The sequence below is a fragment of the Megascapheus bottae genome, chromosome 21, assembly GCF_031878675.1.
Source record: "Megascapheus bottae isolate mThoBot1 chromosome 21, mThoBot2.hap1, whole genome shotgun sequence".
NCBI classification, from domain to species: domain Eukaryota; kingdom Metazoa; phylum Chordata; class Mammalia; order Rodentia; family Geomyidae; genus Megascapheus; species Megascapheus bottae.
The window spans coordinates 10,271,673-10,291,089 of record NC_143529.1 but is presented as its reverse complement, the minus strand read 5'-3'; the positions used below and the strand labels follow the sequence as shown (position 1 = coordinate 10,291,089).

Sequence of the window (19,417 nt, the reverse complement as noted above, 5' to 3'; positions counted from 1 at the left end):
ACTCAATTACTATAGTTGGCTATTAATTTCAAAAGTAATCTTATTCAAGGCAGAACTAATCCAAATCTCCAGCACATAGATCACAGATGATCAGTTTCAATAATCCATTCATTTATTCTTTCACTCACTTAACAAATAATAATGGCATGCCTCCACTATACAAGAAAGTGGGCATAGTACTGGTAAAACGGGCAAAAATAAAACTGAGAGTTGATAGCATACAGTGGAACTATCTGACTGCCATGTAGTATCCTGCTTAGTCTTTAAGCAGATCACAGTGAAAGAAGAAGAGAGACCTCCGATAGCAAGGAAGACAGAGCTACATCTCTCCTGTTTACCATTCCGCAACTCTCTACCAGTCTATGTCAGCCACACACTCCTTTTAATTGCCTGCCAAAGCACTCTTCAAGCTCTCTTTGCAGAAAGTTTCTCAAGTCTTATAAACAATGTTGTTATTCCCCCAATTGTTCATGCTCAGGTACCCCTATGGAAAGAGAGGAAAATTCCTTTGAGTTTTCTTTCCCCTAGTAACAAGAAATGCAATTAGGTGTTTACTTGGCACTCTATCAGTGCTCATAGCCAAGAATTCTCAGTGTTAGAAGAACAAAGTTACCAAGAAGCTTTTGCTGTTGACTATGGCTGGGCTAAAGGTCAAGAGTTAAAGCCCGAGATGTTTTATCCCTTTATTTTAATTTCCCATGTAAGTACACATACCAAATACCAACACTTAGAAGACCCAGGATGCAAAATTCTTTCCATTATATTACTGAAAAGTTACAATTTATTACAAATGCCGATCTTTCATAGCATTAGCCAGAACACCTGCAAACCTTTGTATAATAGCTGCCAACAAAAGTTTAACATTTCATGGGTTAGCACTTAAAATTTGACAAACAATAAATCATTCTTGTAACTAGTGTGAGGTACTGGGTGGATAATGTATTGAAAGATGGCTAAAAAGAATGAACTACAGATTACAATGCTGCACTTTGGAAAATGGAAGCTGTGTAAAAGAATGATTATTATTACCATATTTGTATTTTCAGTGGTATGCTTTCTCTAAGAAAGTAAATTTTCTTTTTGCCAGTCCTGGGCTTGAAGTCAGGGCCTGAGCACTGTCCTTGGACTTTCTCAAGGCTAGAGCTCTACCACTTGAGCCTCAGCACCACTTCCGGCTTTTTCTATATATGTGGTACCAAGGAATCGAACCCGGGTCTTCGTGCATGCTAGGCAAGCACTTTAACCACTAGGCCAAACTCCCGGCCCTAAATTTTCTTTTTATAGAAAGGAAATATGAAAGAAAGTTTGGTCAGTGTGTGTATGTACTTGCACACGTGTATATGCACACATACAAATCCTTCACCAAGAATTTTGGCACTCGTGGGGCTGAGAGAGTAGCCTAGTGGTAGAGTGCTTGCCTAGCATACATGAAGCCCTGGGTTTGATTCCTCGGTACCACATACTCAGAAAAAAAAAGCCAGAAGTGGAGCTGTGGCTCAAGTGGTAGAGTGCTAGCCTTGAACAAAAAGTGTCCAGGGACAGTGCCCAGGCCCTGAGTTCAAGCCCCATGCCTTGCAAAAAAAAAAAAAAAAAGAATTTTAGCACTCTTTGTAGCTTATGAATACCCTAAGGTGGCAATTAAGGCACTCACTATTAAGAACAATATTAGAAAGCAACATTTAACTTGTTTTGGAGACTACTCATCAATTTTTCAGACATACAAACACTTCATGATTTCCATTCTTGAAACATTATAAGTGATTCCTTCCCTGATACCTAGTAGAACACATGCTGTATACTGGATACCCATGTGGCATGAGGAAAGGCTATTAGATGTCTGCTGAGGAATGACTGACTTCTTCCATCAGGCTTTAATAGGTTCACAGGACAATAAAGACTTAAGATGTCTTAATGATATGAGGCCTCACCTAAGGTATGCAAACTGTGAACCTATCTTTCTTTCCCTTGGAATAAAATTCTTTTTTTTTAATTTTTAACTTCTTTTTTTAATATTTTTTATTGTAATTAATAAAAGGGTTACATGACATTTGCCAGACAGAAGGTGCATTAATTCACATACATTGATACCCTTTCACATGTTTTAGTCCCCATTACCCTCCCCCCCTCTTGGTTTTCCCCGCTCCTTGGAATAAAATTCTAGGGCAATTCAGACTATTAATAAAGAGAATGTCAGCATTAAGAATGTTTAAATTGGTTTAATGCTTTCTTTCTCAAAAGAGGCAAATCAGTAACTTAAACGTAGAAATAAAGCCAAACTTTATGGAAGCAGCCTAAGTTCAAGAAGCCCAGAGGGATCTACAAAGAACTTTTTAGAAACTAGGGAAGAGTGGGTTCAAGTCCAATGTCCATATTCCAAATAAATATAAACCTAGGCTCAATTAAATGATGTTCACATTCATTTATAACGCATGTCTTCCGTGTGTTAATAGTTCTTTGAACTTTTTTTTGAGTTTTTTTTAGTATCTTAAAAAGTTGAGTCAGTTGCAACTACTGAAACATTAATATCAGTTTTAGATAGACACTCATAAGTATCCCAGATTTTCTGTGTGTGTGTGTGTGTGTGTGTGTGTGCGTGTGAGACAGAAGCTGCCAAGAATCATGTCCATCTTGTGTGAGCACATCCCATCAACCAAGGCTGACTAAGGTTGCCAATCAACCTAAGTAGGACCAATTAGATTCTCTCCAGGAGCCCCAAACTTGAAGACTTTGAACCTTAGAGAATACAATTCATTACTTCTCACAGAAGCAATAAGAGCTATAAAATTCTATGCTGAAATCTTGTGGGCTTACATGTCATTGTCCTTCAATTCTAAAATATCACAGGATCCTTCCAATTTAAAAAAATCTACAAAGAACTGCCTTTTAGTTCAAATTATTATTAGCTAATAATTTTCTACAGTTTCCAATCAAATGAACTTTGTATATTATGGACATCATAAAAATTACATGTCAAGAAAAGAGAAATATGAGAAGCAGGATCATCATAATTCCTTACATTTATATGAAACTCAACATTTTAAAAGATTCTGGGCATATCAGTGACCCCTATAAAGGCCAGAGACATGTCTATATCATCTACAGAACAGAAAAAAGGCAATGGGATAGAAGGTGTAAGACTGACTGGAATACATTGAAAACATATACGGGAATGTTCCCCCCGTATAACTAATGTAAGCTAAAGAAAGAAAAGAAGGAGAAGGAAAGGAAGAAGAAAAGGAAGGATGGAAAAAGGAAGGGAAGAAAGAAGGAAGGAAAGGAGAGAGGGAGGAAAGGAGGAAGGGAAGGTTTTGGCTGTGGTCCACTGGATCTAGTGGCAGAACCAGCTTAAAATATAGGCTCATTGATTGGTCAAGGGTCTTTCCCATTCTAAACCACAATACATGTACCATCTTGCCTTTGCATTACTCTTGCCTTGAGAAAACCTGCCTGATGATACTCAATAATGATCTTTTTCTTTTTTCTTTTACATACATAATCCTTAGTTAAAGTGACTTTATAAGGAATATAAATGAGGTTGAAAAAATGTGTGTGTGTGTGTGTGTGTGTGTGTGTGTGTGTGTCCGTCCCTTCTACCTCAAACTAACCTAATAAAAAACTAATGTGTTGGTATTGGTATTTATCAATAAAAAGAAATTAAGGTTGAGATATGTCTCCTTTTGATATGGATACCATCTTTATACACATGTTAACTATTAATGCAATCATCTTTGAACTGTATGGTAGTCATCCAAGATACTATTAACCATGCTTTCAACATGTACCCCTAATGAATATTTCATGTCTTCTTTATAATCTAGATACATAGGTTCACGTATCAACACATCACAGAACATAACAAAACCAAGAAAATGGAATAATAGAATTGACATAATACTTGCCAGTTGTGAATCTCACAGTAAATACACATGAGTTTCATGATCAATCACTCAGATAGAAATCCATATATCATTCATATAATTTAGATGTTAGTGACCTGCTTCTTGCCAGAAGTGACTGAGTCAAATGATCACTGTCACATATGTGCCTGACAAAGACTTTGTACAAAATTATCACACTCTTGTCCTTATAATACAAAAATTATCTTCAATTTATGTGGTTTTTTTATTTTTTGAAGAGTCTGCTAATTTGTGAAGGTTGGTTGAATTTTTAGCCAGTGCAAATCACTCAGGCCTATAACCTAGTTGCTGATTTCTGAGGATCATAGAAACTAATCAGTGGAAGATAAATCCCAGAAACTCCCAGGAAAAAGCCAGAACTGACTCAAGTGTTAGTGTCGGCTATGAAGCCCAAAAGGAAAGCAACAGCCAAAGATTTGGAGATCAAGCACCAAAAAATTTCTCTAGGTCCTGTCCCTTTTCTCTCTTAGAGGTAAAAAGATGCTAATATCTCATTCTTTCTGTAGTACTTTTAGATAAGTTTGGCTACAAAGATTAATTTTGTCTACATTTATATTTATATATATAATAAGATCTCTATGTATTATTCTCTTCATCTCTTTACAGTTTTACAGTATTATATCTGTAAGATATATCCATTTTGTATGTACAGCTATAGATCATTTTTCCATTGATGTATAGTATTTCAACATATGAATACTCTTTATACCTATCCCTGAATGTACACAGATATGCATATGTCAAAAATAGATAAATAGGTAGGTAGGTAGGTACATACATACATACATACATGCATGCATAGGAATGTGTATATTCACATGTAAAACCTGGCCCATATGTACATGAATAGTTAAAAGTCACTTTTAAAAACCTAAGAGAAAGTAATTCTAATGTATCTCTTGGGAATCAATTTTAATATTAGCTAATTCTTAGGCAGCCATGAAAAAAGATCATTAAATTATAGATTTACCTTTCCATAAACTAACTCCTGCACTAGGACATCAATGCATCTTACTTCTCTGAAATTTTCTTTTGAAAATTCCAATGCATTTTTGAAACTGATTATCTAAATCTCTCCCCCCTCCCTATGCACACACATATTTTTATATATTGTAATCATATTTTTCCTTTCAGTGAGGGCCAATATAGTGAATACTGAAATAATATAATGTTCTTTCAAATTGTAAAGCAATTTTTCATCAAAAGGTTTCAATTTAACACTGATCAAGACTGTAACACAGAAAATGCTAAAGAGCATAACAAGTACAAATAATGAATTCATTCCAAATTTGGAGTCTTGAATGTTCTTGTCACTATCTGTTCTCCACATGGAATACAAGAATGGGACAAACTTAGATGGTACTATTGTGGCACTAGCAAAATCTGCCCATTATTTCACTGCTAACAGACAATAACTAGCATCCATTACTGCTAAGTGGGACCTTCCACATAGCAACTCACATATACTACATCCTACATACTCAATCCAACCTGCTGTATGTGATCCATACTATCATTCCTCCCATTATCCAAGGTACAGAGAGGGAAAGTAACTTAGCAGTTCTCACAGCTGTGAGGAGCCAAACCATAATTCAAAACCATGTCCCCCTGAAACTGTTTGTTCACCATACTCCCTTGGAAAATGTTCATTTATATTCGTATTGTTATTGACATCATGATTGCTATTTTGAAAACATGAATAGTTAAGTTGAGGGCAAAATATTTGAACCATAGAGGAAAAAAAACTATGTACGTTTATTTTGATTTATAAGAAATTTGTGAAAATGAGTGTAACCAAGCAACCCTCTAATTCTGTGAAAACTAATTAAGAAATGAATTTAGGGATTCAGTGAGCACCCAAATTAGTCATTAGGGCTCAAAGATGTGGAGTTCTGGTCTAAATTCAGCTTTGGCACTTGCTTCCAAAATAAATATGACCAGAGAAGTATCACAGCTCACAATTAAAATGGATTTATAGGGCTTGTGTGTTCACATGGGACAGACCTCTTCCTAATTGAATTCGGACATCTCTTCAGTTATTGTGGCTTTCATTTGCCATCTTCCTTGTTTTGTTTTGTTTTGTTTTTTGTAACTGCTGGCAATAGGAGTATGTAGAGGGAGAAACCATTTCAATCAGTGATGTCTGCAGTACAAGCATAAAAAGATAAAAGCAAAGCCTTGAGCTGTAATTAGAAAATTCCTTAAGTGTGCTCATGTGGCATATGTTTTCGACTACTACCAACTGGCAAGACCAGTTACAGAAGGGATGCCTAATGTCACCATTCTGGGGTAAACAGCCAGTAAAACTAGTATTCCAACATGTGATTAGAATAATCTTTGCAGGCCAAAGAATTCCTGCTTTCCACCTCTAACATGATTAGTGACAGTTAGCTGGAGGAATCTCATTCTCCTGACAAAAAAATATGATCAGAATTGTTTGCAATTGGTACCTCTTTCCATTAAGCAGTTGGCTTCCAGCAGAATAATCAGAGTTTCTGATTATTTGGTATATGTTCTAAGGAATTCATTCTGTCCTTGCTTGTCTTGAAGGGGAGAAGACTGCCAGAATTTACATACTTACTCTTCAGTTGCCTAGCCAAAAGAAAATTTAAACTCGTATGCACAGTGTGCGCGCGCACACACACACACACACACACACACACACACACACACACACGCATGCACGCACAGCCTGTGCATAGAGACACAGAGACTGAGAGAAAAATTGACCGATTGTTTCCATAATAACTCTCAACAACACTGAAGTGTTTTCATGGTGACTCAGAAGACAGTTAAATATTCTCTTCCATGCATGGAATACAACCAGTACCCACCAATGTTAATGGCTCATCTAAAAACATTACAGTCATCTCATTACTAAAGTTTCAGGTTTATGGGGGGAAAATCAAGTTTAAACATTAATGGAAATACCCAGGAGGCACTAAGGCCTCGTTAATTTCGACTGCTTCAATTTGGAATTTATGATTATTTGACAGGATCTAGACCAAGATGATCTTTTCACAAGTTAATATAGAACTACAAGGGGAAAATATTTCAAAGATCACATGAATTTGAAATTAAGACTTTTGACAAATCTACCTGAATGCCAATAATTGGTAATGGTAATAGTGACAATTTTATTTGAAGTAATCTTGTAAGTTTCCTTTGCATATATGAACTTGAGATAGCCTAAGAACTCTGCTATCCACGTAGCAGAGAGGAGGAAACTGAACCTCAAAGAAGTGAAGTGTGAAGACCACATAATTATTAAGCAGAAGAAGCTGGGAACAAAGCCAGCCTGGCTCTAAGATCTGTGTCCTCCTGTTCTCGCGCCATGCATTGCATGGCAACAGTTAAGCCAGACTTAAGAGAATCACTGAGGCACACTCTCCCACTACACTGACAAGGGCAAAATGGCTACCATTGTAAGAAAGAAAACCAGGCAGTCAGGCTCCACAGCCTACCACTATTGGCCATGATTCTTCTTGAAATCACAGGATTATCTTTTTGCTTTATTTGCTTTTTTTGGTACTCCAAAGTATTTTATGTGTACATAGCTACAAACTTAAAGCCACCAAAATGTGGATCTAGGTGGGAAAAGGGATGTTAAAACCCGTACTCTTCATGGGCCCCTCCAGAGGGCCTATACCATACACGATAAATAAGAACTTCCTTTCTGAGACCATGAAATGTAGCTTGGACCACCCAAGGCTGAAGGGGGTGAGAGGATCCTTCAGGCCAGCTGCAGGAGACAGACCATGGCAGAAGGGGAGTACAAACTCAACTTACCTGGGAATCCACAGAGATATTCCTAAAAGCAGCCTGGCTTCTGCAATGTCCTAGGAAGAACAGAAATTGGGAAGGTTAGGAAGATCACTTCAGCAACCACACTATCTATTTCCTTTCAGACTCACACCCAAGCACAGGCTCTACAGCCTGGGAGAAAAGGAACTGATCCTTACCCACTGAAGAGCTGGGGAGGTAGGTAACATCTCCCTGTCTCTATTTATTCAACTATAGAATAGGAATAGCAAAAATACCTCAAAAAGTTGTTGATATGCATGCAAGACACCTGATAAAAAATGTTGTACATTCATTGCTATTTTATAAAATGTCTGACATTGCCCCAGGTCACTCTCTTTCACAGGCTAATTCCAGAGGTTCCCAAGGCCACACTGGTAACCCTGGCATTTGGCAGGTATCAGTAAACATGACACAGAAAGGTCAAATAACCGGACTGATTCACGAAAATCAGGGATGTAGTAGGACTGAAATTCCAGTGGTGAAAACCAGTATCTTCAGCCAGGACTAATATCTACTTATCTGCCTAACTGCAGGCCACCACTATCACCACCACCACCACCACCACCACCACCACCACCACCACCATCACCATCATCTTCTCCTCTCTCAGAGAAAGCCTACAAGAAAACTATAATCTCACAGAATTCACCACTCAGCCAGTAACCATTTATGTTTAGAGATGTGCCAAGGTTGTAAATCAACCCAAGCACTCATTCACACACCCACTCAACCATTACCTACACTGTTTCATTTCTAAAGCTCCGCTGAGTGCTCTGAAGGTATTCAAATGTTCTGGTCAAAAATCTAACTGACAGTTGACCTCCATGAACCAGTAGTGAGGAAGGTCCTCTAAAGAATATGACAGCCTCAGGAGTACCATGCTGTGCCTGGGACCAGTTACACCTAAGCTTCTCCACTTGAACCAGATTATCTTTAAGTTTCATATTTAAATTAGAATTGACCTAGAGGCTTAGAAGCCCCAAGATTCTAATCTACAACTCTGATTTCAGATTAACTTTTTTAGTCAGATTAACTTTTCCTCTCAACAATCCAATTTTTTACCTTTTATTTACCTAACAAACATGACCACAGTGACAGGATAGTGTCAAGCACAAGATATGACCTGTGAGTATGATGAATTTTTACCATAAGACACCCCGGCAATCAGAAGAGAAGGGGAAAATGCAGCCCAGAGGACACATGCACAAACTCCATTGGCCCCATCTCAAGCCCTGGGAATGGCCCTGCAGAATCCTAGATCAAGCAAGAATCTAGAGCTCCAGCAAGACCCCATGGGATGTGGGAGTATACCATGGTAAACTGACTGGCTGCATAAAAATATCTATGAAGCTGGGTGTAGTGACTCATGCCTATAATCTTAGCTACTCAGGGGGCTGAGATCTGAGGATCAAGGTTCAAAGCCAGCCCAGGCACTAAAGTCTGTAAGATTCTTATCTCCAATTAACCACTAGAAAACCAGAAGTGGCACTGTGGCTCAAGAGGTAGGGCAGTAGCCTTGAACTGAAGAGCTCAGGAACAGCACCCAGGCCCAGAGTTCAAGTCTCATAACCCAAAAAAAAAAAAAGATCTATGAAAAATAAGGTTGAAATTGGTCAAGCAGTTCGATAACTTAATTAGAAGTAGAAGTCAGTTTGTCTTTCTAAAAATGATAGTGCTGTAGCAAACTGAAGGAATAAGAATTTGGCTTTGTTGACCATTTGGATAAATCTTTGTGTGTGTGTGTGTGTGTGTGTGCGTGATGCAAGCCTCCTTCTTTGGGAAACATGAACTTCTGTACAAGACAGACTGACTTTAAAGACTAGTTCATCACATTTAGACACATTTATTTCCATAAAAATTCCTTGAAGGGAAATAATTCAGGGAATGTAATATTTCCATTAAAAAGGAATTGATTTCAAAATATGCTTTTCCAACTTTTGACAAAAGCAATTTTCTGATTTTCTTCATGCACCACAAAAGGCAAACCTTGTTGTGTTGACAATGTAATAAATGAGTTGTCAAATAATATATTAAACATTTATAGATTTCATTTTTAATAAAGGCTTTTAAACATACTCCAAAATATCCATCAATATTTGACATAGGAAGACGCAGTGTTTTGGTAAATTTTATTCTCTATTATATTTGAAGGCAGTGCGATATGTTTATGATTCTTACAGAGAGACAGAGTAGTGTTTTTTATAGGATATTAAGAGCTGCAGTATATGACTTGAGGTACAGAATCATCAAGCATATAGCAGTGTACCATTTTTATAGATATGTAGGTAACAAATACACTATATTTGGTTTACTTCTACAAAATGGCCTGATTATGAACTAAGTTTATATAGAATTTCATGCCAAAATTGTCTCTGAAAGGACTAGCAAAAGGGTTCTATGCAATGATAGCATTGCTGGGGTACATGAATAGGCTTCAAAGATAACTATATGAGATATAGTACTCATTTGGGACATATGCAATATATACATTTGATATACTTATCATATGTGTTACTTGTAAGTTATAGCTTTCTTCAGCTAGACAAAAAAAATGAAAATTTAGTAGTGTTTATCTCTGATGTGAAAAAATATGGGTATTTCATTCCTTTTGAACAGTTTGCTTTCTAAACTTTCTATATAATAAATATGTGTTATTTAACAGTTTGATATTTTTCTTCAATCTCTTGATATATTATGGAAAAAAAAGTATAGTAGAAAGTGAAAGCTTTAGAACTGACAAATTTAGGTTTAAATCCTGGCTTGTCCCTTTTCTGTATTTTGATGCTCTTTACAAAGTTAGTCAACTGCTTAAAGTCTCACACTTCTGTATCTTTAAAATGAAAATAACATTCAGGCCTTAAGCCCATGGAAAATAAATTAGGCCTCCTCATAACAAACAGTATATCAACTTGTTAGTATTTATAAACTGTTGCTTCAGGAGTGAGAAATACATAACTTTCAGAAATCATTCAATAATTAACAATATTTAGGAAAAGAGAATTGAGGAACAATCTCCTTTTCTCCTTTCCATTACAAGTATCATATTTCTACCATCCAGGACCCTCGGGACCACTTATAGCTGACCAGAAATTGTCTAGTTGGGGTGGGAGTTGGAGAAGATTAAGGCAGATCCATAAAATAAACCACAGCAACATAGCAATCAAGACCTTCTGCACATTGTTATTCCTTCTCATGCAGGTGAACATGATGCGATTGCTTAAAGGAAGAGTAAGGAACAAGAATGGGAGATTCTTCAGCTTCTTTTAAATAGTAGAATGTTAATATCTTTATCCTATTTGCCAGAGGTAGCCCAATCAGTTAGACTTATGATAAACTATCTACAAAACATAGCTTTTGGGGATATGTGCTCTTGGATATGTGTTGGTCTACCTTGACTACAGCTAGAAATATTGATTTAACTGGCTTTAATATCAAGTCAGGTATTTGTTGACATGTGAAAATGAAAACATATCAAAACCATGAAAAGCTTTATATAGGTCAATTTCCCCTTTAGCTTCTTCCAAGGGACTGTTCAAAATCTTCTGCTATATCACAATTGTATACTATGGGTATATGCCTGCATCACAGATAAAAAAGGATTTTCATTATAATGGGATTTGCCACATAAATGAATATTGGTATAGATTTTTATGTAGAACATTTATAGTAGAAAGTACAACAGAAAAAGGAAATCATTACAAACTTAACCTCTCCCTTTTCTCAGCTTTGGAGGCACATCTTACTTTCTACCTCAGGTAGGACTGATTTTAAAAACTGACTCCTTTTCAACATGAGTTCTTGTTACTTTTACTGTGCCTAGTGGAGAGCAGACACTGAAATTAGTTGAAAAAGAACGAGTGAAGTAACTACTTTGTACCAGAGCAAAGGAAAGAAATTCAGAATAATGTTCTGTATAGAAAGAGAAATAATACTGAAAAACATTCAAAAATGGTGGTGACAGTGGCTCTTATCTGAAACATCTGGCTCTTGACTCACTATCTCCCACCCCTAGGGAACTCTATAGAGATACTTCCCAAGTATCCTCTCGTATAGCCCAATGAACTAAGGGTTGCCAATAAACAAATCATATTCTCCTAAAGGATTTCAGAAAAGATGTGAGCACCACAGAAATCTGTTAGGCATAAAAGCCAGAGAGGTGACCCCATAGTTGCTGAGAAAAGGCAGGAGAAGTATCGTTTCTGAGCCCTTGCCTACCTAACTTAGCCAAAGGTAGGACCCATGCGAGATTTCAGAAAAGCCTGAATGGATATCACCCAATGTCACTTACTTCATATTCTCTTTCATTCTCTAATCTAGCCACACAACTACTTACGCAGGCTACTACAATTTTCTATGCTATGACTTCACTAGATTATTCATCCTTTCATCATTTGCTTTGAATCTTTTTCTATTGAAAGTTAGAATACACACAAAGTAAGTTTTTCTTTTATCTTAGAAAAATACAATAGATCCAAATGCCTACTTTTATAGAAGTGTTTATTGTGTTCAAAGGTACCACACCTCCTGGAAGTGGAACTGTGGCTCAAAGTAGTAGAGAGCCAGCCTTAAGCAAGAGTTCAGGGACAGCACCCAGGCCCTGAGTTCAGGCCTCATAACCAACAAAGAAGAAAAAGGTACCACCTGCTGACACCAGACTTTCTCCTTAGCTCTTCCTGCTTCCATTCTCAGAGAATTATGCCTTAGAACTAAGCAGTCAAGTCTAGAGAAATCAAAAGCAAGGCAAAAAAGGTATCTACGGCAAAGAAAGAGCCTCTCCCATTATTGTTTAAAGTATAAGCAAAGAGACAGAGCAAAGTCTGATGAGGTTAACTTCAGGAGTGTACAGTTTAATTTTTAAAAATTGCAAAATTACCCATTTTTTCATTTAAAAATACTTACTTTATATGATAAATAGACCTTTGCTCAAAGTAATTGACCTAGAGTCATTCATTAATAATCAAGAAACAACTTGTAAAAGAACTTGTGAATTAATTAAGTGATTTGTTCAGCATGTTTGATCGTCTAAGTGATCTGGGACTAAGGTAGAGTCATTACCACTGGAGGCTGAGGAAGCCTCAGGCTTCTTAGTTAGACAGCTGGAGAGTGACAGGTCCATGTCCTGAATCCAATCTGCAGATCCCATTATCTGTGTCCAGTTCTAACTACTCACAAATTGTAAAATGAACTCAAATCTGACTTGTTGGGCCTTCTACACGCCGTGAGAGAGAATACTAGCAACAGTCCAAGTTGGTGATGACATTCTTTCAAGACTGAACACCTTTCAATTAGGCTTTGAAGCCACTGTTTCTCTCTTGCAAGAACAGAGATGACGGAAAGAAACAGACCATTCCTAAGATAAAAATGTGCAAGCTCAAGGGCTATATTAATTTAAGAATTCAAAAATCAAAGATAGCTTTCCTGACTAAACATTAATTGGCTATAAACTCTGCAACAAAGCACCTCTTCCAGATGAAATATTGCTGCTAAGGTTTTTAAAATCATTTTTACTAGGGATTGAAACTTACAAATTGACAAGTCGGGATTAAACGATGACTTCAATTGTCCCTTTGTTCTAAGAAGCTGTGTGAGGTATTGACTGGCAATACCTGTACTTCTTCATATTAATTATGCGGTTTTTCTATAAAATTGGCTGCCACACTCTATGCCATAAAATCAGATTTAAGAGCTGCCAAGATAAATGTTCTGAAAGACTGAGTTTTTGAAGACAACTTGTCAGTTCACCAAATAGTTCTTTGGGGGTTTATCCCAGCACACTTTATGTCTCCCTTCTATCTATACTTACTCCTACAGTAATGGTTACAGTACCATCCTACTATATCACTTTATGGCTAAACGCAAAGCATTTGTTGTTGGTTTTTTTCCTTCCTTTTCATACCTTATAGAAAAGTACAGTTACTTTTTCTTTTTTCGTGTGGGTCATAGGGTTTGAACTTGGCTCTTCAGCTCAAGGCTACCATCCTATCCTTGAACCAAGACCCACTTCCCATTTTCTAGAGGTTAATTGGGGATAATAGTCTCAGGTCCTTTTGTGTCCGGGCTGGCTTTGAACCCTGATCCTCAGATCTCAGCCTCCTGAGTGGCATGAGCTGCTGTGCTTAGCCTACAGTTACTTTTGATTGTATCAATTTGAGTGCTCTCAGTGCGTAATTCCTAACCTGATGGATGGGAAACACTATAATTTCTAGGAGCTAAATCCACACAGCGAAAGCCTAGTCCATACAACAAAAACAAAGAAGAGTTCTTGTATTATTGACTAAAATAGATGTTTTCTTGCCTGAAGCTTCCTTCCAGCAAGTAATCATATCAATGCTTCATTTCCTTCAGTTAATGCCTTCTTTTAATGAGACTTGCTTCCAAAGCATATAAGAACATACGCACACAAGAGAAACTATACTGAGTCAGCCAGGAGTTCCAGCCAAGTGTCCTATCTTTTACGTGGCACCCAGTGACATTTTGTAGAAAGCACAATGATAACTATTCATGCTGCCAACCTCCAAAAGATAAGCATGAATGCATGCCAGGATAGAAAAGGCTTAAGCTTTGAAATCACACAGCTGACTGAATACCATCCTTACCACTATTATCTCTGCGACCTTGGGCAAACTATTTATATGCCCTCAGAGACTTCTCATCAGAAAAATGGAGCAACAGAGTTAGCTCAAAGGGGTTTAAATGAGACATGTATCCTAAAAATGGAGTCTATAATGTTGGGACACTAGCTCACACCTGTAATCCTAGTTATTTGGGATGCTGAGTGTGAGGACAGTGGTTCAATGCCATCTCAAGCTAAAAATTAGTGAGATCCCAACTTAACCAATGAACCAGGTATGCTGGCATGTGCCTATGATCCTAGGTACAAGAGGATCAGAGTCTGCAGCTGGTCCAGAGGCCACATCTGAAAAAGTAAATAAATACACAAACCACAAAAGGTCCGGGTGACGTGGTTTTAAATGGTAAAGGACTTCTGCCTATTCTGCCTAGGAAGTGAGTTCAAACTTCAATGCAGCCTCCCACCCAAAAAACAAATATATAACCTAGTACGTTAGTAAACATTAAAAAAACTTTAAGCTGGTCATGGTAGCTCATGCCTGTAATCCTAGCTACTCAGGAGACAGATCTGAGGATCTGGGTTCAAAGCCAGCCCTGGCACTAAAGAACATGAGACTCTTATTTCTAATTAATCACTAGAAAAGGGAAAGGGGGCTGTGGCTCAGGAGTAGGACAGTAGCCTCGAGCTGAAGAGCTCAGGGACAATGCCCAGGCCCAAGGGTAGGGTGATAGCCTGTAGTTGAAGAACTCAGGGATAGCACCCAGGCCCAAAGTTCAAGCCCCCTGACCTACAAAAACAAACAAACAAACAAAAAAAAAACTTCATATTTTTCCCTCTTACTCCAAAACAAAGCAAAACAAAAGCTATTCATTACTATGCAATTGTTCAGGAATAATTCCCTGTGTCTACTATGAGGCTAGTTTAATACACACACACACACACACACACACACACACACACACACGCACGCACGCACGCACGCACGCACTCTGGCAACCACACAAATACACTTCTCACTAAGACTGAATTTTAAAAGTTAGATATCAAAAGTATCTTGATGACAATGAAAAATAATTTAACCAAAAAAAAAAATTAACAAGAGTGAATGTGAAGTCTTCTAGCTAATGCAGAAAATGAGGGAGACGTAGCTCTCCACCAGGCATTAAGAAAGAAGTTTTATTTGACATTGTATATAAAATTATATATAAATAATGCATTGCCTTTGATTTATAATGGAGGACATTATCATATTTGACTAATTAATAAGAGCAGGTATATGATTAAAGGAGTCAATAATAGCCTTATGCTTACTGTCCAGGGGGCTGGGTCTTGAATTCAAAGTGCTGTCTTTTAAGAGGGTGGAACACCCCAGAGGAGTATTAGCAGAGTGAAAAATAATGAGACCATATAACCCTAAAAGGAAAAGACTTCAAGTAAGAGACTGTAACCAAATATTCCACATGAAGACACCTACTTATTCCATGGCATGGTGAAAGGTGAGTGGAAGTCCACAGGGACGTTGTAGAGAGGCAGATTTCAGTACCCTAGGATGAAGAAGGCTTAGAAATGTCCTTTGTCCTATGTGTTTGATCTCGGTGCAATCATCAGTAAGACAAGATCAAGTCTAAGACTCCGAAGATCTAGGAGCACTGCAGACAACTGTCATTAGGCTCACTTGACTTCATTAAATTGCAAACTCCTCTGACCTGATTGTGTTCAAATGGCAACTGAGCTACTGTGGAAAGGATTCCTGCATTGGTGGGGCATTACGCCATAGTGTCTATTATCCCTGCTCCTATTCCATGCTCCTAAGTCCTTCTTAGTAACTTACACAAAAGTGTTTCCTAGAACATTTCTGTAAGTAATAGCTGAACATGCTTTGCCTTAATAATGAAAATATAAAACCCTGTAAATTTAAATGCAGTCCAGCAGAATCCAGAAGATGAAATTTTACAAAAGTTTAGAAAGTATAAATTAGTGTTGCCATGGAAACCTTAGTTGATACCATCTACAGCAGCTAAAACAGTTCTTGCTCAAGAACTATCAGAACAATAAATGAGTTTACATATTTAATGCCACAAGCTAATACTAAATATCATTTTTAAAGACTTTTATTTTTAGTCTTTGAGGCAGCAGATTTATATTTTCTCCTTGAGTGCACCCAAGTTTGAGATGACATTTTATAGGGGCTATGGTACACAGAGCTCATCAATCGTGTCAAGAGTCTAGGAAGGCAGAAGCTGGGTGTGTGTACTGAGTACATCTGCCACTCTGATTTCACAGGGAATATAAAGAAGAAAGAACGAAGGCCTGCTAGGACAGGTCATTAGCAGTCTTAGTAGCCGATAATATCTTCTACTTTTTCTTTTAATGAGGACAGGCCTGCCCACATTCCTGTAATAAAGAGCTGTCCATCAGAAGTGGCAGGCAGCATGTCAGATTAGACTATTTCACTGCTCCTCACAATACCAGGTAGATGCTGGCTGGCAATCACGGCAGTGCATGAGAAGTCAGCCAACACTGAGAACAATATTGCCTCTAATCAAAATCATCTTTATTTAGTATACTAAAGCTTTTCCCTTCTTGTAGCAACAAAGGCTTCAACAAAAGAATTTCCCCAACACCCACAGTTGAGGAAAAATTGTTTCCAACAAAGTGAGTGTAAAAAATAAAAATAAAAATCTGTCTCTGGTGTCTCATTTGTATATGAAGCTTCCTTTTCAGACTATTTTAGTGAATTCCTTTATTTGTAATTTATCAGCAAAGAAAAGAAACAAAAGTTTATTTTGACAGTACTGCACCTGAGTACTCAGAAATTCAAAAACCCTGCTTTGCTTATTGTTATGTTATTCTGCTAGTGGATGTAAACAGACCTTTTCTCCCCATAACTTCATGCTGTACCTAAATCCCAGATGAGAATTTCCATAAATGCAAACCACTAGTCAGGGCTGGATTTAAGTAAAAGGTAAAGGCCCATCTTTTTGGTCCTTTTTTAAAAAAAACAAGGAAAGGTTAGGCTCCCTGGTCTGGATTTCTTCTTTTCTTTATTAATCTCAGATAAGGATCTACAAAACTATTCAATAAGAAACACCTAATGAGTTTAAGTTACACCTTCCATAACACTTGCATCTAAGGCCCTGGTGCTGGGAACTTTATATTTTTCCTTATTTAGTTGAAATAAAATCTTAACAACAACAACAATAAAGATTCCAGTAGGTTTCCATTAATTTCACTTCAGCATGGGAAAAAACCTGAAGTTCAGGAAGATTGAACAACTTAAGTTCACACAGTGAGCCAATTATAGGAGTCAAAAGCATGTCTTTCAAGTGACAAAGCTCATCTTTTTCCTTCAAATCATATTTTCTGAGGAAAGAAAATAGTTTTTGAAAGGAGAGTTTTCTGCCTATTAGAGTGCAAGCAAGCAAGAAACTATTGATATCTGAAACACTCTTTTCAATAACATGGGTTCTGAAATCAAACCACAAAGGTAGTTACCTCTCTCATTTACTCCTAAGACCAGCATTCTCATGAAGACAAAGGATTTTTTGAATAATGAAAATATGAACTATGCCCTCTTCTTTCTCCTTCTTAGCTGGACATATTGTACAAATGGGATCCAGGAAATATCCAGGCAAAGGTTCATGGGTTGGGAGCATGGTCTTTTCTGTGGCAATGATAAGGTTTGAGACCTGCTGGAAAGTGCTTTAGATGGGTGGGGGGGAGAGGATGCACCCTGGGAAGGAGTTCTGTCACCCAGCCTCTTTCTTTAGCTTCATGTTTTGAGATCTGACCTCTTCCTCACACATGTACTTCTGCCATCTGTCATGGAGCCTTTACTGGACCAGTGCTACTCTGTTTGAACTCTGAGCTTCCTAAACTGTGAACTAAATAAACTTTTAACTTGTTACAGGTACACATATAGACTACTAGGACCAGTATGCAGGGAAACCATTCAATTCCATAAAAGAATCTATTACCACAGTAGCAGATACCAGTAGTGAAGGAGTCTCAAGAGAGTAACAATGATTCAGCCTTAGAGTTTTGCACCTCAGGACCAACACTACTGTCCCAAGAAGACTTGAAGTCATATATCTTCACATTTCTTCCTCATATATGGAAGAAATGTGAGAAGCCCTCATACAAGACGATTTGGGGTTCCCACACAAATATTTTAAAGCCAGCAATGGATAAATATGGGAGACAAAGTGGAAGCCAGCCTACAAAATGAAAACTTAGATATCCAAGAGCAAGCCTGTTATGCCTTTGAGTAGAATGCATGGTTAAACCAATGGCGAGTCCCGTAGGTGGATATAACAGAGCTCCAAGCAAGAACACAAGGCCCCAAGTTTTTAAAAAGGAGTATGATCATTTCCCTTTAACAAAGTTTTATGCAATACAAATGTCCACTATGTAAATCAAACTAGAATCACTTGAACTCAAGAAGGGAGGAGGCTTTTCTAAGAAGCTTTGTGCTAAACAGTCACACTGCAGACTAGTTCTGAGTCACTGTTTACCAGACTTCCCAGGAGTCTAATCTCCTTAATTGTCTTCTTGTGAAGAGGAAGAGAAGAGAGGATTTGTACTAGAGACCCAGCCCCCACAGAAGGAACAGTGCAGGTAGGAAGGGATAACAGCTTTATTGAGGTATCACTTGGGTACCATGAAATTCATCAGTTTGAAGTTTACAATTCAGAGACTTAGTATCTTTATAACACTGTAGCCCTCACTGCAATCCAATTACAGACCGTTTCTATCCCCCCATGACCCTCCCTATTCCGCCTCTGTCTTCACTCCCAAACCCAAGCATCACTAATCTGCTTTCCATCTCTATAGATTTCCTCGGTTGGCATTTCATGTAAATGGGATCATACCATCATTTAACATAACAGTTGAAATTTTCACTTGCCAGTCTTGGTTTCTCTCATTATTGCCTCTAAGAAGGGCTTCTCTCCCTTGTTCCAATCCAATATAAACCTGGTTTTATAGCACTGGTTGGCTTTTCCATTGTGAACATAAAGCTCTGTATATCTAATCTTCCAAGTCTTTCCCCTAGCTCACATACCCTTCCTTGATGGCCTCCTGGGCCAAGAGATGGTTACTTGGAGTGTCTTAAGACTTATCTAAC

At 37.7% G+C, this 19,417-nt stretch overlaps 1 protein-coding gene across 3 annotated transcripts in view; it reads right to left on the bottom strand.

The window, feature by feature from the left end:
• The window catches only part of Spats2l (spermatogenesis associated serine rich 2 like), a 168,571-nt gene that overhangs the window by 138,893 nt on the left and 10,261 nt on the right, over positions 1 to 19,417 (bottom strand). For all 3 annotated transcript variants that reach the window (XM_090354569.1, XM_090354570.1, XM_090354568.1), the window contains exon 2: positions 7,707 to 7,756. The gene's annotated coding sequence lies outside the window, so the exon portion shown is untranslated. The remainder of the gene's footprint in view (positions 1 to 7,706; positions 7,757 to 19,417) is intronic.